Consider the following 16,668-nt stretch of genomic DNA (forward strand, 5'->3'; position numbering starts at 1 on the left):
CAGTATTAATAATGTTTCACATTGTTTGAATAAACAAATACATTTATTAATATATGAGGTTCCATTCAGTTCAAGGAATTAAATTTTAGTGTGGCTGCAACTTACTCCTTAAGTTAAAAATTATGCTGTATATTGTAGTTTATATGTTATACTACTTTCACAGTGAATCGCATTTTATAGTAATACACTCTGAATGAGGATTTAAGTAATTACTCTTAGATCTACAGTAGAAAACAACAGAAATCTGGATGGTGTAATAGTATAATCTCAGTAACATAACCAATTATTACATTTGCTGTATTTTACAGCTGTTTCCATGAGTACGGTGAGTTACCGTAAAAATAATGTAATCTCATGGAATTTTCCCACAATTACATGCAAATTACAGTACCAAACTGCAAACATCCTTTAGAGTTTTTTACTGTTGATTTTGCAGTACTAAGCTATGGAAATTACTGCAAAGGCTAACAGTGTAGTTGGGGGGAGACAATCAGAGGGGCAGTGTGATGATCTTAGGTTACAAACTACTGCAGTCAAGTCATTAAGGGAGACGGGATCTAACTGCTCTAAGACAGCTGAGCACACAGGAGAAAGACTCGGATCTGAGGCAGCAGTGGGCGAGACAAGAGCCCTAATAGATAGAAGCTTGATGTTAAAAATGCTAAAAAATCATCACAAATACTTGGTGAAGAAATGACTCCGACATTATCACGTGAACGAAGAAAGCGATTGAGGACATTAAAAAGTACCTGAGGCCTGTGACTGTTTACTGACACTAAGTTTAAGACAAACTGTGTCTGCAGGTTTTACAGCTTCTTGGTGAGCAGAAAGACAGAAAGTCCTTAAAATCTGTAGAGAAACATACAATCTGTCCTTTTTCCATCTCCTTTCAGTGCGTCTACAGTCACGTCTAAGGGAGCGCGTATGTTCATTCAACCACAGCTCTGATAAATGCTGAGCGCACAGAGTCCTGAACGGAGCAATAGAGTCCAAAATATCAGTGCAGGTAGAATGAAGAAAGTCCGAAAGGTCCTCAACACTTTAACAGCTGGAGTTCATTATTCCAGAGTCCATAAAGGCAGCAGAAAAAGCGGCGCTGTTAGAGCATTAAGTGCTCGCTTTTTACGCGCTGAGGCACACGGCTTATCTACCGAGCAGCGCAGCGTTACAGTGAACAACACAGGAAGATGATCGGAGATGCACAACTCAGATATTTCAGTGACGCACACATCCAGCCCGTGGGAAAGCTCCAAGTCTAGTGTGTGACCTTTTTCATGAGTGGGACCAGTAACCCACTGGGTCAAGTTAAAAGAGTCAATAATATTTAAAAAGTCCTTGACCAGAAGTTTAGAGTCACAGCAGACATGGATGTTAAAATCACCAAGGCAGCATCATCAGAAGACATAGCACACCCAGCTCTATCTGTCCATGAAGCCAGATAACACACACCAATGAGTTAAACTGCAGGAATGTCTTAAAGACATAAAGACCTGGATGGCCGCTAACTTTCTGCTTCTTAATTCAGATCAAACTGAGGTTATTGTACTCGGCCCTGAAAATCTTAGAAATATGGTATCTAAGCAGATTCTTACTCTGGATGGCATTACCTTGGCCTCCAGTAACGCTGTGAGGAACCTTGGAGTCATTTTTGACCAGGACATGTCCTTCAATGCACATATTAAACAAATACAGTGGGGCAAAAAAGTATTTAGTCAGCCACCAATTGTGCAAGTTCCCCCACTTAAAATGATGACAGAGGTCAGTAATTTGCACCAGAGGTACACTTCAACTGTGAGAGACAGAATGTGAAAAAAAAATCCATGAATTCACATGGTAGGATTTGTAAAGAATTTATTCCTAAATTAGGGTGGAAAATAAGTATTTGGTCACCTCAAACATGGAAAATCTCTGGCTCTCACAGACCTGTAACGTCTTCTGTAAGACGCTTTTCTGTTCCCCACTCATTACCTGTATGAATGGCACCTGTTTGAACTCATCATCTGTATAAAAGACACCTGTCCACAGCCTCAAACAGTCAGACTCCAAACTCCGCCACTCCGCCATGGCCAAGACCAAAGAGCTTTCGAATGACACCAGGAAAAGTATTGTAGACCTGCACCAGACTGGGAAGAGTGAATCTACAATAGGCAAGCAGCTTGGTGTGAAAAAATCAACTGTGGGAGCAATCATCAGAAAATGGAAGACATACAAGACCACTGATAATCTCCCTCGATCTGGGGCTCCACGCAAGATCTCATCCCGTGGGGTCAAAATGATCATGAGAACGGTGAGCAAAGATCCCAGAACCACACGGGGGGACCTGGTGAATGACCTGCAGAGAGCTGGGACCAAAGTAACAAAGGTCACCATCAGTAACACACTACAACGGCAGGGAATCAAATCCCGCAGTGCCAGACGTGTTCCGCTGCTGAAGCCAGTGCATGTCCAGGCCCGTCTGAAGTTTGCCAGAGAGCACATGGATGATACAGCAGAGGATTGGGAGAATGTCATGTGGTCAGATGAAACCAAAGTAGAACTTTTTGGTATAAACTCAACTCGTCGTGTTTGGAGGAAGAAGAATACTGAGTTGCATCCCAAGAACACCATACCTACTGTGAAGCATGGGGGTGGAAACATCATGCTATGGGGCTGTTTTTCTGCCAAGGGGACAGGACGACTGATCCGTGTTAAGGACAGAATGAATGGGGCCATGTATGGTGAGATTTTGAGCCAAAACCTCCTTCCATCAGTGAGAACTTTGAAGATGAAACGAGGCTGGGTCTTCCAACATGACAATGATCCAAAACACACCGCCCGGGCAACAAAGGAGTGGCTCCGTAAGAAGCATTTGAAAGTCCTGGAGTGGCCTAGCCAGTCTCCAGACCTCAACCCCATAGAAAATCTGTGGCGGGAGTTGAAAGTCCGTGTTGCTCGGCGACAGCCCCAAAACATCACTGCTCTCGAGAAGATCTGCATGGAGGAATGGGCCAAAATACCAGCTACTGTGTGTGCAAACCTGGTAAAGACCTATAGTAAACGTTTGACCTCTGTTATTGCCAACAAAGGTTATGTTACAAAGTATTGAGTTGTATTTTTGTTATTGACCAAATACTTATTTTCCACCCTGATTTACGAATAAATTCTTTACAAATCCTACCATGTGAATTCATGGATTTTTTTTTTCACATTCTGTCTCTCACAGTTGAAGTGTACCTCTGGTGTAAATTACTGACCTCTGTCATCATTTTAAGTGGGGGAACTTGCACAATCGGTGGCTGACTAAATACTTTTTTGCCCCACTGTATGTAAGACTGCTTTCTTCCATTTGTGCAACATCTCTAAAGTTAGAAATATCCTGTCTCAGAGTGACGCTGAAAAACTAGTTCATGCATTTATTACTTCCAGGCTGGACGACTGTAATTCATTATTATCAGGATGTCCAAAAAACTCACTGAAAAGCCTTCAGCTGATCCAAAATGCTGCAGCAAGAGTCCTGACAGGGACTAGAAAGAGAGAGCATATTTCTCCTTTATTCCCTTCATTGGCTTTCTGTTAAATCCAGAATTCAAAATCCTGCTCCTCACATTCAAGGTCTTAAATAATCAGGCCCCATCTTATCTTAATGACCTTGTAGTACCATATCACCCTATTAGAGCACTTCGCTCTCGCTCTGCAGGCCTACTTGTTGTTCCTAGAGTATTTAAAAGTAGAATGGGAGGCAGAGCCTTCAGTTTTCAGGCCCCTCTTCTGTGGAACCAGCTTCCAGTTTGGATTCAGGAGACAGACACTATCTTTACTTTTAAGATTAGGCTTCAAGCTTTCTTCTTACTTAACGATTAAGTCCCTGTATTCCACCGTTATATGGAAATCAGCCATTATAACTTGTGTCAAATCTACTTGTACCTCACAGTTTTCTAAGCACACAGAGAGCAGTAAACCTCAGAGCAGCAGCACATCAGACTGTGCAAAAAATCTAGAAGAGAAAATATTTCGACCCATTACTAAATGATTCTTGTGACCATGCTGCACCACAACACCTGATCTCTGGTTTCCTCACCTCTTCAATCCCACTTTAATACTTGACTAAACTCATTTTCCTGTTTAGGTGTTGAGGCAAAGCCGCCCATCTACAATGCAGGCAACAGCAAACGGAGCTATTTTTGATTCCCTTTGGGTTTTTTCTACTTTTGTGCTACAAAATGTTCAAGCTGATTAAATTCATTAGAATAAAAGTTCAGATAATTTTCTCATATTAATGTTGGAGGTAGAAATTCAGGTAACTTTGCTCAAAAACTGGCAGAAATTTCCTTCAAAGATGGAGCTTTTACTTTAATACTGTGAGTACATTTCAGAGCCTGTACTCTTTTACCTTTACTTGAGTAAAGAAGTTGAATCAGTATTTCAGCTTTAAGAGGGTATTTTAACACAAACATCAGTCCTTCTACTTCAGTATGTTTGACACTTTGTTTACGCCTAAATTAACTTTACTGTTAACGAGTTTTCATGTTTCTGTAATCCACCAGTGTGCTCATGCTTTTTTAAGTGAAAACATATTTTTAATGATCAAATATAATTATGTTTGTTATTTGTGGATTTTAAATGTCCTTGACAGAGACAGATGATGATCATTATCCTGCACTGTGGTCTCAGGTTTGGTCGAGCTAGCACAAAGAATGGCTATGTTGAACTTCCTCCTGGGATCCACACTAAGAAGTGAGTCCAACATTAGCAGGGTCTCTTTCCTTTATCTGGATTCACTTTAGCATTCACAGTCACGTGAAGCTTGTTATTAACTCGATAAGTCAACCCAGGCTTTCAGCTGAGCGCTCACATGAAACACATGGTGTTGGCAGCATCTGATCAATCATATTCATGGAGACGTGTATCAGCAACAGAGCAGCTGAGTTTGCAGAAGGAAGTCAAACTAAACCACAGGAACAATATGAGGAGATTACACACATAATAAAATACTAGCAGTAACACAGCTGCTGCAGACAAATCAGTCGTGTGATCGTGTGTGAGAGGAGAAGGACTGTAAAGGAGTTTGGTGTTAAAAGCTCTGTATGAATGTGGGAGACTTTGAAGGGCTTTAAAAAGGCCAATATAAAATAAAAGGCAGCAAAATTGCTGACTGTGAAAGTCACCAGACTTATCAGACCTCTGTGATTAAGACCTGTAAGAACACCTATTTGTACTTGTTGGCATTATATCAAACACACACGTATATTAAGCCTTTGTTTGAACTCTGGTTGAATTTGTTATTTTCAGACTGTGAAACATCACAGAGGCTGCAGCTGCAGATCTTTTATTCACCTGGAAATTTACTTTAAATGTTAGATGGAAAATGTATTGCTCAGTTTAACCAAAGTAAGAACAAGAATCCATAAACCTTCATAAAGACAAACATCTCCCAGAACATTGAGCTGCTGAAGTGTCACTGAAGGGAAAAACTATTTGTCCTCCTCCATCCAGCAACACCTGAAACACCTGAGTGGAAGCTCCTCCCTACACTGTGTTTGAAGCAAAGCACAAAGGAGACACCTGCTGGAGCAGCTGGAGTCCTACAGACACTCAGCCTCTTCACTACACAAACACCTCCTACAACATCCACTCTTTCCACTCTGACTGCTGTGTTTGTGGAAACACTCCAACACACACCGCTTCACATACCAACATAGAAATGTGAGTGAAAAAGAGCTGAGCTGATATTAAACATGAGGATTTATTCAAAAAATACAGGAACAACATCTAGACACACATTACCTCTCAGCAGCAGAAGAACAGCCTTTAAAGTTTAGACCAATACCCTTCGACTTGTTGCTCTTTAAGGAAACACAGCTGGGTTCAGGTCCAGGAGATTCTGGCCTCTTATTGATCCTAAAAGAAAAAAAATAAATGTAACAGCTTCATGAGACAGGAAGGAAAAACTGGAAATATTAAATTAAAGACATGATGAACAATCTCATAAAAATAATGTACTTACTCTTTGTCACATAACAGTCTTTTGTTAAAGTATACAACAATTTCCTTCGACTCGTTGCTCTTCAAGGAAACACAGCTGGGTTCAGGTCCAGGCTCTGGATTAGTTTCAGGGTTATGTCCAGCTGAGCCTGGTACGCCCCACAGCTCTGGGCTTTAAAACAACACACACAGAGGTATGAGTGTGAATAATGATGGAGCAGTGATGTGCTGCTGTGACATGGAGAAGAGTCATGGACAGTTAGAGATGGTCATCTCACCTCTGAGCTTTGGTCTGGCTCTCATGTTCCCCACACAGAGTGCTTTTAGAGGGAGGGACTCCCTCCTCTCTGTCCTCACACTGATCCATGCTGCTCAATTCACATCAGCTCACACACACTTTCTACCTTCACCTGCAGAGGAAACACAAATCATTCATGTGCACATAAACCAAAATCCTCCTTTCCATCATGTGTGCTGTCCAAATATCAGCTGAATGCAGTCAGACAGCAGTGTGAGGCACAGGAAGCTGCCATCAGCTGCTCTACTTCTACTATCAGTCCACTAGATGGAGCCATGAAGCACACATGGTGCATTCACTGACACACACTGATTCACTGTGACTGGAAGTTTAAGTACATTAAGCCTCCACTCATCTACATTGTGCTTACAACCCACTGCCCCCCATCTCCTACCCCCATCAACCTCCTGGGGCCAGGAATGACTGGAACTGAATTGGAAACGGGCGTAATCAAACATAAATGTGTTATTCTTATCCAACCTGTCTGCCTGGACACAGTCTGCTGACCGATCATGGAGCCTATGATTCGCTTGGACAACAACTTCATGAATGTGGAAATGAAACTAAGTGTCAGCTGAGTGTCGAGCAGAAGAGGAGTCAGAGAAAAGTGACAGAGCTGCTGACTTTACAAAGAAAACTAAAACCATGTTGAAGAGATTAAACAGATAATACAAGCTAACAACAACACAGCTGCTGCTGCAGACAAAACACATGTATGAGTGTGTGACAGGAAAAGCACTGAACAGAAGTTTACTATTAAAAATGCAGCATGTTGTAAAAAGTTTGGTCAGTGAGACTGAAAAATAGCTGCATGAGTTACTATTGTGAACAAACCCCTATAAGAACCCTGATATTACCTGAATAAGATCAAATCCTGATACGTAGTGCAGACCTTGGTAAGAGATACGGTCCAACTGGAATATAAACCTTTGGTGTGTTTAATCCAGTCAGTCTCTGAGTAACTCCACTCCTCTGCTTTCTGTTGGAAGAGACAAAAGTTTGTAGCACGATCCTTTTCCTCAGAGGCCTGTGTTGAATTTATATTACATCTAAGATAAAAAATAATTCACAAAGTCTGCTCTGTCCTCCTGTCCTCCCTGCAGTCTCTGTGAGCTCCGCAGAGTGATTATAAAGACCCGGAGCTCAGAGTTTCTCCAACACCGTGGTCAAGTGTGAGCCACGCCTGCCACCCGTTATCTGCCAAACTTGAGCTTCAACGCTAAGTTTTACAGTAGTGCTGCTTCTTATCCCTTTTTGCTGATCACACACATAACAACACACATGATTTTCAGGAAGTTAACAGAAATAAAGCCACAGTGTCATTTGTTTTTTACTCAAGTTGTCTTTTCTTCTTAATTTTTCTGGTAATGCTTCTTCATTCATGATTCATTCAAATCTAAAATAACTTCAAAAAATGTAAAATATTTCTGAAAATCATCTTTTATAGTTGAAATTCAGTTGTCATTTGGCTCAGCTGCTCTTTCATGCATCCATAGTTTCACCTCAAACTGCTGCTTGAGACACGAGAAATTAAAGAACAACTCTGTTCAAACGGAGAAACTTCGAAGGAACTCAATAATGTCATTTAAATGGTTTCAGGTAGGTGTATGAAGGTTCTGTATTCAATCATATATGATAGTTGACATGAAATTCTGAATTCATCTTCTTGGACACCCACACTGCATAATTCTGTAGAAATGAAATTAGTCATTTCTAATCAATTTCAACATCAAATATCATAACATTGCATCAAAATGTGTAAAAATGATTCTTGATAGCTGACCTTAAAGTCTCTGTGCATTCTTCCTCTGGGTTACCTTCTCTATATATTTGCAGTTTAACCACCAAAAGCTGCAAGGTTTCAGAAAAATAAAAGGAACGTTCTACTCAAATTTAATAAGATTCATTTAATAAACAATAGAAAAAAAACTTTGACAGTTAAATTCTTAACAAACTCCTCTTCTGTCTGTAGCTCAGGAGTTAGAGCAGGTCACGAAGTAACTGGAAGGTTGGTTGTTTGATACGAGATACTAACCCCAAGATAGAAAACTCTTCTGCACAGGAAAAGTCCTTGAATGAGTCGTTTGTATGAAGCACTTTGAATGCTCAGAGTAGAAAAGCACCATATCAGAACCAGCCTCACCCACTTGTGATGGGTGGGTGGCTGTGGCTCAGGTGGTAGAGCAGATCAGCTGCTGATTGGAAGGTTGGTGGTTCAAACCTTGGCTTCCCCAGCCTGCATGCCAAATATCCTTGGGCAAGATACTAACCCCAAGTTGCCCTCTGATGATTAGTTTGCACTTGTGTTTAGAAGTGCTTGTGTGAATGAGGCCTGTTGTATAGAGCACTTTGAAAACTCCAGGAGAGTAGAAAAGCACTATATAAGAATCAGTCCATTTACTACATGTCCGCAAAGTTTCATCTCCAACTACTGCAATATTATTTGTTAGGATCGCTGTTCTCTCCGGGTACTCCGGCTTCCTCCCACCGTCCAAAGACATGCAGCTTGTGGGGATATTTAGTTGGATAATCCAAATTGCCACTAGGTGTGAATGTGCGAGTGAATGTGAGTGCGAATGGTTGTCTATCCCTGTGTGTTGGCCCTGCGACAGATTGGCGACCTGTCCAGGGTGTACCCCGCCTCTCGCCCTATGACAGCTGGGATAGGCTCCAGCACCCTCGCGACCCTGAAAAGGAGAAGCGGAAGCGAATGGAGGATCGCTGTTTTTTTCCTCAGGGTTTTGTGATGCCTTTTTGTTTTTGAGAGTCTTTTGTGTTTTAGTTTGGCTCTTTGTATATAAGGATGGTTAATAGTTTGCTTTAGGATTTACTATATCCCATGTACCCTGTTTTCATATTGTAGTTTGTCTTCTTGGTTTTGTAACACTAAATATCTGCTTTTGTGATCCCTTTCTGTACTTCAGTTATGTCCCTTTGTCTGTCTTGTCTCTCTGTTTGTCTGTCATTGTCTGATTTCCCCACGTGTCATGTTTCCCATTCACTTATATTTTCCTTTCTGTTTTCTACATGTCTGCGTATGTCTCTGTGTATCATTTCCTCTTTTTTATCGTCTCATGTCTTGTGAACTTAGCTTTGAGTTTTACTTCCCCCATTTGGTTAATGATTTGTTCCCATCAGTGTCTCAGTCTCGTCTGCATTTATCTATCTCATGTTCCCCTGTCCAGTCTGTTCTCCTCTATGTAATTTAAGCCTTGTTCTCCATGTTTTCCTGTTTTATTGTTTTAACTGTTGCTTCCTGTGACTATTGTAGTTTTCTCCTGCATCATGTCTCTCACCCGTTGCCTCTCGTCTCATTATCCAGTGTGTATTTATTGTCCCCGTCTTCTTGTGTACTTTGTGCTTTCCTTGCTCTGTGTTAAATCGATCTTCAATAAGAGAAAGGATTATTCTAAGAAGGAATATTTTTGATGGATCAGAATTATATAATGAAATATGAACAAAATCTTTTGTTAATCATTGTTTATTAACTGAACCTTGTTGAATTTGAGTAGAACTGTTTTTTAATTTGGCAGAAACATGGCAGCAGTTTGAAATGAAACTATCCAGGCTGTAGAGTAGACGAGCAAAGTCAAGAATCCACTGAGATTTTCATGACAATAACTAAGAAGGATTTCTTAAATGAATTGTTGATACGCTGTTATAATAATCCACTGAGCTTATTGAATTTGGGGAGAAATGTCCTTTAATGTGCAATCACACAGTGGGCTGAGATGAAACTGCACACAGTGTGGGTGTCCCAGAAGAGAAATCAGTTAAAACTTTAGTGTCAGCTAGTAAGCAAGAATTTAAAAAAATATTTTTACAGATATCAAATTTGTTCTGTTATATAAAACTGTAATTTATACTAGTCAGGTGGATCATCAACGATCATCAATCAGTGCAGTACCAGCAAAATTCAGACAGACACACAAACACACACATGCACAATTTTACTGTCTTAACACAGTATCATAAATCTAATTAGAATATGCTATAGTCCTTTAAATACCAATTTAAATATATTTCAAAAATATATTATATATTATATACAGAGACGTGCACCATGTCAGACTGTGGGATTCTGTGTTTGTTTTTTCTTTTTATGGCCTTTTCAAAAGGTAAGTTTTATTCCGTATTGTTGTTTTTGTTTTTTAAAGTTATTTATTGTGACAAGAGAAAAAAAAAGAAAACAAAAACCTTCACTCGTAATAATTAAAAATTGATCCTAAAATGTGAGAACTTTTCTCTGAAGTGACAAAGAGATTGTCTTTAGACAGAATTAGAGGGAGATACAATTACTGAAGAGTTTAGATTTTGTTTGAATGAGTGACAAAACGTTTCTCCCACTGAACACTCAGCCTAATAAAAAAGAACAAAATCAACTTTCTGTGTCATGAGTTGTTCATCATTCAGATTAATGAGACTGTTTTGAGAGCTGTGTGAAAACAGCTTTAGACTGTTTTGTTAAAGGTTGCCCCATGCCTATTCATATTATGATGAAAGCAATAGATAAACCACATGTTTGTGTGTTATGTATGTATGGTTGGTAAATTAACAAAAATTGGGTTGTATGTGGCCTACAATGTAAAAGACGTTTCACAACCCCAATGTAGTTAAAAACAAGAAGGCACTCATTTCCATTAGACAGAGACGGAGTTCAGGTCATAAGTAGTTTACTGACAATTATTTAACATTTGAAATCAAAAGATCCGTCAGTCCATTCACATATATACTGTTCAGAGAAGGAATGTAGTTTAGAGCAAAGTGTAGTAGTGTGAAGTGGCTAAACACACTCACCATTTGTTCTAAAATAAACAATTTATCAAAACATTAACAGTCTTTCACACATACATACGGTTTATACACTATTTTAAAAAGAAGGGGTTGAAGACCTGATTGATTACAAAAAGTCTATTAAAATGTTCTGGATAACCACAGAAATCTTAGTCAGTTATGTCTGAGAGAGAATGTTTATGACAGAAGTAATGCCAAAATCTCAACAAACCAAAGTTACATACATGCTAAAGAGAAAGATCAAACAGTGCTGAAATTAGGAAGTGGGCAATATAGGGCTTCCCCAGTGAAATAACTGATCTGAAATAATTGAGGCACAAGTTAATAAATAACATACTAGTAATCCACAGAAGGGGAGGCCTCTGGGAAAATGTAGAAAATCAATGGGAATTTCTACAGTAGCACGAGTTACCAGTCAATACCAGTCCTGGTATTGGTTATGTTGAAGTGATGGGTTTTATAATTCATTTTTGGTCCACTGAAGGGATTGTTTTGTAACCCCAATATTGATATTTTGTAAATAAAAAATATGACCTCAATTAAACCTTTAAATTCCCTGCACTTGTCATAGATATCTACACGATGTCCAAAAAATATACATCAAGTCCAAGGTTCTAATGTTGAACGCCATATTGATGTCCAGCTTAAATCATGGCTGGACCTCCAAATTGTTGAAAAAGTTCAAATGCAGTACAGACCTCCAGAATTGGTCATGGACCAACAGAACCAATATAGACACGATCTGTACATCTATCTGACTTTCTTTGTTTAGTTGGTAGCTAACTGAATTGTCTTACTTCTTTTTTATAGATGAAAGAAAATGTACCTGAAACATACAGTATGAAACAATGAGTGTCAGGTTTATATTTATAGTCTACATCACATTTAAGTGGTACCCATATGTCAATTTGTTTGAGCCTAAAACACAGACTACTCCATGACCCGAATTATTGTTTAATCCTTCCCATCAATACCTCTCAGTTCCACATCTCTAACTCATGTTATTCTCCATGCAGCTCTAACAGCAGTGGTCCAAACACAGCAGACTGTGCTGGCAGCAGTGGTAGAAGATGCTGAATTCAGCTGTCAGCTCTTGGACACTAAAGACGTCCTTCAGGTCACATGGCAGAAAATCTCACGTGATGTGGAGACAAATGTTGCCACCTACAGCAAGTACTATGGTCAGAGAGTGAATGATGGCTTTAACGATAGTCAAGTTTAAATACACTGGACTACAGAACTGCTCCATAGTCATCAGGAATGTGACGGAGCAGGATGAAGGATGCTATCACTGTCTGTTTAACACTTATCCTGAAGGCTCCTTCACTGGTAGAACCTGCTTCCAAGTCTATGGTAAGAACTTTTGCATTAATGTGTTTAAATGTGCTAGAAACTGATTTCCTTTCAACAACATATTCCTTGCAATATCTCCTGATCCTTCACAGAGCTGCATGAACCTGTTGTTGATGTCAGAGAGTCAAACTCTACTGAAGAGTGGGTTGTTTCCTGTTCAGCCACTGGTCGACCTGCTCCCACTGTAACACTCTCACAACAAGACCTCAACTTCTCACAGTACAACACTGTCAGTGTGTCCAACACCAACGCTACATTCACTGTCACCACTACAGCTGTGCTCTCAGGTTCACGTAAACACAGCACACAGGTGGGATGTGCAGCACGAGTGCTCTCTGCTCCTCACAGAGAGGTGATGGAGACGATTCCTGAGGTCCAAAAAACATCTGTTGGTGGTGAGAAACTCTTTCTGTATACCACAGACTAGACTAGAGACGGATGATACTTGGGTAAATTTGACTGGGATCTAATAACAATGACTTCAGTACTTCATGAGTGATGTATTATTGTTGGTCAGCGTCACGTTTTTCTGTTTTTTTCACAGATTTTCCCTCAATCACTGTAATAGCTGCAGCAGTGCTGGTGTTGGGGTTTGTCTTTTTCTGTTGCTCCACTATGCTGCTTGAAGAAAAGTTACCTTTTCACTTTCTAGTATGTCGTTTTGTAATGTGTCTTATCTTATTAACATGATAGTGATTTATTGATTCTAACCCTAAATCTATCCAGTAATGTCTGCACATATTTTCAGTACTGATTTTAAAGTGTTTTAATCCTTCTGTCACTCAGGGAACCCAATAAGGATTCAAATACTTCAAAAGTCAACCAATGACATTGATGTGTAAGACTATTTAATAATTATTTATTGTTTATATTTCATTTATTCATTCATTCTTTGCACTGTGATTTAACCCATCTTTGTGTAAAGCAGGGGTGTCAAACTCCAGGCCTTGAGAGCCAGCGTCCTGAAGCTTTTAAATGTATCTCTGCTGCAACACACCTGAATAAAATTATTAGGTCATTAGCATGACTCTACCCTACTCAAGTAAATTTAAATAAATGTAAGTACATACCACCAGGTAGCTCCACTCGTACCCAGTGTAACGGGAAGTGAGAGGGTTAGGTTTTGGCGCTTTGAATGTTCAGTTGTGTGATGCAGCGATTAACGTTTGAGTAAAATATTGGGCTCCCTCGTGTCTTCCCTACATTCCTCCACAATGTACGTTTTTGCAAAAATGTACTTCTACAAGTACTTTTATTGCACGATGTTCATTCACTCATGAGCTGCTGCAACATGAATCAAATGGCTGAACTGCCACCTTGGCGTGCAGTCAAGTTCTACAGTCTGCTAATGATCTAATAATAAGTATTAATATTCCTCACTCACCTTACTAAATGTTTGTGAACACAGCCAGAAACATTTGCATCACAAACACAGACTAGTGTTTATTAGCAGAAGCTTTTGGGTGGTTGCTCTCAAACCTGTGTACAAGTTGAAGCATTAATGGTCCCTTCACTGATTTCCAGGTATCCAATGTCAGGGCTAACAGATGGATTCAGACGCAGGCAGCGTTCTGGCAAGCAAAGGGTTGACAATTTATTAACACAGAAGGGAAACCACAGTGATGTGTATATACAGTGCATGGGGCAGGGCTTCAGGGCTCCAGGGGAAGGAATCCACACTCGCTCTCCACTCGGCCCAAACTCCGCCACTCCTCTTCTTACGCACACTCGCTTCTCCACAGCCACTCTCGCTCCAATTTCCACTTATGTTGACACACACAGGGATCACAGGTCAGGGTCCGCCACCAGTTCCGGGGAGATCTAAACACAAAGAGTCCAATTAGATCAATACGCCACACAACACTGAGAGAGTTTGTCTTAGGAGAGCTGAGAGCACGAACATGGGAGGTTCAACATTCCAGTGCCGAATACTCCGTGCCGCAGCGTTAAATAGGCAAGGGGGACGCCGCCTGATCAGCAACAGGTGTAGAAATCACCGCAGATACGTGGGCCAAGGGTGAGAGCCCACAATGAGCTCCACCCAGGGAAGCAGGAGAGAAAACAAAACAAACCTGTGGCCAACATGAGCGAGCCGGAGAGGCACAGGGACCATGACAGCCAATACCAAGTGCACAAGTTCACCCCAGATGGTTCCTCTTCTCTGTAACTTGGAGGATGTGGAGTAGGCTGTATTTTAATCAAAGACATATCAATCAATCAATCAATCAATCAATCAATCAATCAATCAATCAATCAATCAATCAATCAATCAATCAATCAATCAATCAATCAATCAATAACCATGTCTAAAAACAACACAGGTTGACCAAAGTGCTGTACACAGTAAAAGAAAAAGTAAAAAGTAGAAACAAATACACACAATGAACAAAACAAAAAATAATCCCAAATTTCGTTTTTTTTCTGAAGGGGTCAAACACTTTTATGCAAGAATGACAGCGAGGTGAAAAACCTTCACCCGCAAGAAAACTCGAGCTGTGACTCATAGTACGAACACACACCTCACAGTAACACACTTTAATTGTTTAATGTGAACTTTGTGCCAAGCTAGCTAATCCTGACCAACACACCAGACACAGAAGATAAAGGAACGATGTTTTACTGTTAGAGACAGAAAGGTTAAAACATTTTGGCAGAGGGCTAAAAGGGGCTAAAATTACCGAAAAAGAAATTCCATTTGACCAAAAACACTTAATTTTTAAAAAATTAAGTATAAAGTTATGAATAATGAACAAATAATTAACAAACTGGGGTTTATAAATCGTGTAACACATCCTTATGGTAAGAAATTTTACCTTAATGCGTTACATGTGTTAGAAGTCAATGTATCTTTAACAATATACTCCTTATTTTATATCTCCTGATCCTTCACAGAGCTGCATGAACCTGTTGTTGATGTCAGAGAGTCAAACTCTACTGAAGAGTGGGTTGTTTCCTGTTCAGCCACTGGTCGACCTGCTCCCACTGTAACACTCTCACAACAACACCTCAGCTTCTCACAGTACAACACTGTCAGTGTGTCCAACACCAACGCTACATTCACTGTCACCACTACAGCTGTGCTCTCAGGTTCACGTAAACACAGCACACAGGTGGGATGTGCAGCACGAGTGCTCTCTGCTCCTCACAGAGAGGTGATGGAGACGATTCCTGAGGTCCAGCAGATGTCAGATTATCAGTGATGGTGAGAAACTGAGATGCAATAACAATGCATTGTGGTAGTATGCATTTTCTCTTTGATCAATAATTGATGTATTCATTTTGATCAGTGTCACATTTTTCCTGCTTTTTCAAGTTTCCTCCTGGATCATTGTATTAGCTGCAGTATTGGTGATGATGGTCTTTGTCAGTGTTGCTGCTCTGCAGTAGGCTACTCTTTAAAGAAAAAGACCAGATAACTTTCATTTTTGATTTCTTGTCATTTTTTTCTACACCAAAATCTATCCAATAATATCTGCATAACATTTTCTACTTGTGATTTAGTTATTAATTCTTTGCTTCATGATTCAATCGGTCTTTGTCTAGTATTAAATTTTATGTCCCCATTTAATCCCACTGGCTTTAAAGTGTTTCACCAGATTTTTACGAAGTATTTCCAGTCTTTTGTTGTCTCTGTCCCAAATGTTCTGAAATGTGCTGCATGTATTAAAAGAAGCTGGACTTTACCAAAAAATGTACTATGTACTTATAAACTTACATTTATGAAAGCTGAACAAACATTGATATACTTGACTTTTGTAACAGTGAAAAGGCGATCTGTTTTTATTGATAAATATATATGTTTGCATTACTGTTATTTAGATTGCCATGTTAGAACGTAGCAAACAACATTGTTTGTTCCTCTATGGTTTCTTTATTTTTACAAATCTAAATGTTTTTTGTCAAAAGATTAATAATTTCATATTGAGGTCAGATGGTCAGCAGTTTTGATGTTTTTGCAGAGATTTTATTTTTTGCAAAATAGCACAAGTAAACATTAAAAGTAGTTCCTAAATCAAGGCATTTATTATTAAGGCGGCCATTATTATGGCCCTGTGTGGAAAAAGTGATTGCCCCCTAAACCTAATAACTGGTTGGGCCACCCTGAGTAGAAACATCTGCAATAAAGCGTTTAGGATAACTGGCAATGAGTCCTTTACGAGGTGGTGGAAGAATTTCTGCCCACTCATCTTTGCAAAATTGTTGTAATTCAGCCACACTGGAGGGGTTTTGAGTATGAACCACCTTTCCAAGGTCACAGCACC

The 16,668-nt window shown here is 39.8% G+C and overlaps 1 pseudogene; it reads left to right on the plus strand.

Moving 5' to 3' along the window:
* The first annotated feature begins 10,322 nt into the window (after nt 1-10,322).
* Nucleotides 10,323-15,606, plus strand: LOC147336504 (OX-2 membrane glycoprotein-like; annotated as a pseudogene).
* Nucleotides 15,607-16,668: the final 1,062 nt, after the last annotated feature.

This window comes from Aulonocara sp. 'chitande type north' Nkhata Bay, linkage group LG3, assembly GCF_057382095.1.
Source record: "Aulonocara sp. 'chitande type north' Nkhata Bay isolate Kocher_YH1m ecotype deep benthic linkage group LG3, A_spYH_male_GT1.1, whole genome shotgun sequence".
Taxonomy (NCBI): Eukaryota; Metazoa; Chordata; class Actinopteri; order Cichliformes; family Cichlidae; genus Aulonocara; species Aulonocara sp. 'chitande type north' Nkhata Bay.